This window comes from Osmerus eperlanus, chromosome 20 (assembly GCF_963692335.1).
Source record: "Osmerus eperlanus chromosome 20, fOsmEpe2.1, whole genome shotgun sequence".
NCBI lineage: Eukaryota > Metazoa > Chordata > Actinopteri > Osmeriformes > Osmeridae > Osmerus > Osmerus eperlanus.
Genome location: NC_085037.1, coordinates 661838 through 667837, shown reverse-complemented (window position 1 = coordinate 667837; position 6000 = coordinate 661838). Strand labels below are relative to the sequence as shown.

The 6000-nt window shown below is 47.1% G+C and overlaps 1 protein-coding gene across 1 annotated transcript in view; it reads right to left on the bottom strand.

The window, feature by feature from the left end:
* The window catches only part of csmd2 (CUB and Sushi multiple domains 2), a 202392-nt gene that overhangs the window by 45166 nt on the left and 151226 nt on the right, over positions 1-6000 (bottom strand). The window lies entirely within an intron of this gene.

Genomic DNA, 6000 nt, shown 5'->3' with positions numbered 1-6000 from the left:
AAATGCCTTAAGGCCGAAATATGCTTCTGCGTCTGCGTCTTACGGATGGGCGGGCGCACGGATACGCACGGATACGGACGGATAGACTTAGTTTATGGTTCTCCGTAGGCTGTGGGTGCTGAAAACAATTCACCGCCAGAAGAGTAGGTGGCGCAACGTTTTTTTGTAAGTCGTCGTCGAGTGTTTATTTACTTAGGTTATCGAGAAGTCAGAGCAAATTTGCTAATTAGCCGTTTCATCAATAAAATAAGCACATTTTCAGCAACTACACTGCCCATTTCTCGTCACATTTTAATTCAAATGCTGATTTACATGTACTGTTTAGCTGAAATATGAATTCTAAAAACTTACAGCAATGGCGGTCAAAGGATTCTGTTCGTCCTGTTTATCACGGTAACCCCGCCCCCGCCCCTGACGCAAGCGGTTCTTAATACTGGCCAATCACAGCCAAGGGGGTATCCGTAACTATCCGAAATTACGACGGATAGTTAGAAAATTCAGGAGGTGCACGTTGAGCTCTCCGAGCTCTCCGAGGGCTCTCGGAGAGGGCGTTCCCCGTAGAGGAGGGCGTTCCCATGTGTTCGTTTTTGGGAAAACGGAGAAGCATATATCGGCCTTTAGGGTGGATCGCAAGATTACCTATTCCTTGCCTCTTAGTCTACATAGGCCGTCATTACGTAGAATTTTACTGGATTGAAGAGATTTTTGACAATATTTTATAGTGTAATTGGGGGGTCAGATGGCTGAGCGGTTAGGGAATCGGGCTACCAATCAGAAGGTTGCTGGTTCGAATCCCGGCTGTGAAAAAATTAAGTTGTGTCCTTGGGCAAGGCACCTAACCCTACTTGCCTCGGGGGAATGTCCCTGTACTTACTATAAGTCGCTCTGGATAAGAGCGTCTGCTAAATGACTAAATGTAATTTGTTTGCTTCAAGGAGTGACCATTAGCTATGACCTAATTTAAGTTAGTTATGTTGCTATATGTGATGAGTCAAGCCATAGTCCTAACACAATCCTAATTTCCGCATTACGATCACATCTTCGTCTCAATATAGATATATTCAAATTAGGCAGATACCAGGAAGTTGAGGATATAACACCAGACATCTAGAGAACATTTGCTGCTCAATGGGAGGTTTAAACATTAGAACAATTATGTGAGGCATCCTTTTTTGAAAAACTAAAACAACTTGACTTCCAGCCAACTGCGGCCCTCCAAACACTGCCCATCGGTGTATTGTTTCAGTCTAGACAGCTGATAGTAGAGGTAATCTTTCACAATATCGACACCTCACTTTCACAGACAGCTGCCATACAGCTGTTGGCCCTGATTGTTGCATATGGTGTGTGTGTGTGTCTGTGCATGTGTATATTTGTGGTTGTGTGTGTCCGTTTGTGAGAATGCATGTGTTCATTTGTGTGTGTATGTTTGTGTGTATGTAGACAAAAAGGACAACGTGCTATACTTTCACAGCAGATGGGAAAACAAACTAAGTTATTTAATTAAGCACTATTGCTGGCATCGACCACTCAATATAAGAGAAGCATCTGTTGGCGACAGACCGTAGGTTAGGATATGAGAAAGAAAAAACAAATCCCAGCAGCCTTCACTTTCAAACAAACCTTCCATAAACCAAACAGGATTATTGTGTCAGGAAATATCAATTGAACAACTGTTTAAGGCTCCACGGAAACATGAAAATGTATTAATCTGGCCAATAAAAACAACTCCATAAAAGTTGTAGCCAGTAACAACAGTTCTTCTATGGCTGACTGAAGTAACCAGATTGTGGTGGTGGTGCTCAAACACCATTGTGTTGGCCAACAGTCACTTCCTGTTGCTGTTTACTATTCCTGTCCTTGTCTACTCTACTCCATCCACGTCTGTAGTGTCTGAACCCAAACATGAAACCAATATGGCAGACATGCCTTGCCAAGTGAATCGCGTGAATAATTTAAACAGATCTAGAGAAAAGTATAGTAAATATGCTGAAAACAAACATATTTGTTGATTTACTTTCTTGTAAATAGAATGTGGGGATTAAGGGACCCTCTTTAAGTATTGATAGTAAAACAACAAATTGGATCGTTCGTGTGTATAGAACCTAGAAAGGAATGGATAGGGAAGGAACTGCAAGACATTGTCTCAGTTGGGTTCTGTATCAGTAGATAATACTCAGGTCCCTGGCTTACTTTAATCGTTTAAGTGAATGAGTAGAGATTGTCATTGGAATTGTTCCGTTCTTCCTTCCTCTCACTTGAACTCCTCGTCCTCTTCCTTTTCCTCTCGCTAATGCTTACCCTCTCTTCCTTTTTATCTCTCTCTCTCTCACTATCGCTTTCTCTGTTTCTTTCTCTCCCAGGGAGACGGATTTAGCTAAACTAATAAGGGTGAATGTATGAGGTTCCCAACTCCTCCCTCATGCAAACACAGCTAAGAGTACCCCTCCTATATATTCAAGCCTTAAGCCTAAGAACACATACAAATACACACTCACACATGTATCATTATGTGAAATGCATGCACATACGATCACACATACACACACACACACACATCCTTAACTTAAGTATATACCCTTATCCACTCTCACACGCCCCGCCCTGAGCGACACTGGGACCAGAACAGGAAGTGTTTTGCCCAGATAGGCATGCTTTACAGTAACAAGTCCTCCATTTCTGCATAATTGGTGTCAGAACAGAGAGGCCATGCTGTCTGTTGTGGAGATGGCCTGGGGGCCAGGAACCATGCTAACTATGTGCACTACACAGCCTACTGTACATGTAACAAGCCCTGCTGCTCTAACATGTCGAGCACTGTACAATGAAATATAACGCACACACACACACACACACAGGCAAAATCACAAAGACACAGGCACGCTCGCCAGAGAACACACACAAAGACACACACACAGACACAGACAAGCACACACGCCTCTTCATTACAAAGTAGCACATAAAAGCGTCGGCTATGTCTGTAAAGGATGTAAACCAGATGAGAGCTAATGACAATTCTCACCACAACGCAATTATCCCTCCCCCCTACTTCACTTGTGCATTATCCCTTTCACCAAGAGGCCTAGGGGCACTAGTACATGGGCTGTGGCCATCGTCCCCAGCAGGGCCATCACTGATAGAGCGGTGACTGTGTGTGAGACTCGGAACGCAAAGACAGCCAAGGCTAGAGCCTCCTCCCATGGTGCTGAAAGTCTGCCGCATCTCTACAGTCTTCAGTTGCACGCCTAAGTAGGTAAACTGTTGAGATGGCCATGGAGCCCAAGCTGAATCCCAGCTGAGTGAGGTGATTCTCCAGTGAGGAAGGGTCCTGGGTAGCCTCGTGCCGCGACCGGGCTAAAACCAGCAGGTCATCGAGGTGTATCCCCCTCCGTCGCATCGGTTCGACAGCCACTTCACACATTTGGAGAAGGTTCAAGGAGCCAGTGCGTAAGCGAATAGTGAGCTGCCTTTGAAAGTGAACGGTGAAAGATATTTTCGGAGCTTCCGTCTGATTGGTACATGGAAATATGCACCCTTCAGGTCTATGCTGATTCCGAAAACGCACCTCTGTACGATATTCAGCAGGCGCTCCCTTTTCCAACAGGCTTGCTATCTGCTGACAGAGAGCACACGCCTTGTGAGACAAGACCCGATGGGAGGGGGAACTTGTACGAACTCTAAAGTGCACCTTCCTGCAGCCGTGGCTCAGGGGGTAGAGAGGGTGAAACACTAATTGCAAGGTTGGTGGTTGGATCTCCGACTCCTCCTGGCCATGAGCGTGTCCTTGAGCAGGACACTGAACTCTGAGTTGCTCCTGATGGGCAGGCCAGCGCCTTGCATTGCAGCTCTGCCGTGTGTCTGTGTGTGTGTATGGGTGAATGAGAGGCATAATGTAAAGTGCTTTGGGTGGACCATAAGGGTCGTTAAATGTGCCATGTAAATCCAGTCCATTTACCATTCAACCACACAGTTGCGGAGCCACTGACAAAAATCTGCTGTATGTCCAGGAAATGCACCAGTTCGGTGGCGCAGCCCAAGGTGGGATCGACCCAAAAAGACCGGGATGGTGTTTTGTTGGATAAGTGATGTGTGGGGAGTGTGCTTGATGGTTCGGCAATGCTCAACACAGAGACTCTTCCACAAAAGCACAGCCTTTAAGCTGCCGCGTGTCAGCATAGCTGGATGCCGACACGACAGAATCGAGTGTTCCACCGTCGAGTCGCTACGTGTCAGGATTTTTATTCCCCACGAGCGGTATCCACCAACAGCAGTTAGTCTATCTTGGTGAATGCGAGTGCTAACTCCTTAATCCTGGAGCAGATTAGCTTGCCTGTCTTCACCCCCTGGGAGAGGGTATGTTCAAGAGCCTCCGCCCCCGTCATGTAAGTGCAAGAGATGATTCACACACATGTTATGCTAATGTTAGCATGATCCTCCTACTCCATCCTCAGATTTGACGACGAAGGTTATTCGGGATTTACGTGTGTGTGTGTGTTTGTGTGAATATGGGCGTGCAGGGGTTTTTGTGTTTGTGTTTATGTGTCTGTCTAAACACGTACATGTATGTAGGTGCCTTTGTATGTACAGTATGTGTGTTTTTGTGACATAAATATGCACCTAGTATTTTCCTCAAGTACAAGGTGGATTTACTACCCTGTCAGACAGGGTCAAATGTCAGACTTGTGGTAACGTGTTGATGAATATCCTGCTAACATGTTAATGACGCTCGGGATCTCTGTCGAAGATTCAGTACTGTCACACATAGAATATCACTTTTTATGTCCAGATGTATTCTGTGGAAGGAGAGAGTAATGGAGGAGGTGTTGAAAAAATCTTACATATATCATTACGGACATGATGAAAAGTGGGGGGGGAGTGTGGATGTGGGATGAAGGGAGATGAGGAGAGGAGAAGGAGGAGGGGAGGGGAGGAAAAAGTGGAGGAGAGGACGAATGGAGAAGGATGAAATGGATGAAAGGAGAAGGAAAGAAGAGGAGGGGAGGGGATAGGAGAGGAGAGGAGGAGGGGAGAGGAGGTGAGGGGAAATGAGGGGAGGGGATAGGAGAGCAGAGGAGGAGGGGAGAGGAGGGGAGGGGATAGGAGAGGAGAGGAGGAGGGGAGGGGAAATGAGGGGAGGGGATAGGAGAGGAGAGGAGGAGGGGAGGGGAAATGAGGGGAGGGGATAGGAGAGGAGAGGAGGAGGGGAGGGGAAATGAGGGGAGGGGATAGGAGAGGAGAGGAGGAGGGGAGAGGAGGGGAGGGGAAATGAGGGGAGGGGATAGGAGAGGAGAGGAGGAGGGGAGAGGAGGGGAGGGGAAATGAGGGGAGGGGATAGGAGAGGAGAGGAGGGGAGAGGAGGGATACAAGGGATTTAGGCTGTTCGGCTGGATGGCTGGGAGCAGACGTGCATTACATGTTAGGGTAATTGGCTTATTTCAGAACCAGACCTAACTGATCAACCCTTGCTTTCTCTCTATCTATGGAAGGCATGGGAGACATGAGGGAGGGGATGGACAGAAGTAGGACAGGAGGACAGGGGGAGGGATTCTTTATCTTGCTCTCGATCGATTACACGCACACACAAAGACACATGAAAAAATCACACACAAGTGTGGTAGCAAACAAACGTTCCCCCCCACCCACCCACCCACCTACCCACACACAGATACACACACACACACACACTTCCTGTGGAAGATCACAGGTCCTGGCAGAACCAAAGCCAAGCCTGTACTTCCTTGCAGGAGCCAATCCCCTCGCTGCCAGGGCTTCTAATCCTCATGTTCTTTTTTTACACTCGTCTTTTCTTTCCCTGACGTTTCCCCCTTTATTCTTCTCCGCAGAAAGCTCTGGAATAGAGGGATGAGGATGAGGTCTGTGTGTGAGAGTGTGTGTGTGTGTGTGTTTGTGTGTGCGTTTGAGTGTACGGGTGCCGGGAAACAGGGCTGTGGGCGGGTACAAGCTGTTGGATTTGCATACTTAATGAGTCCAGAATGCAGA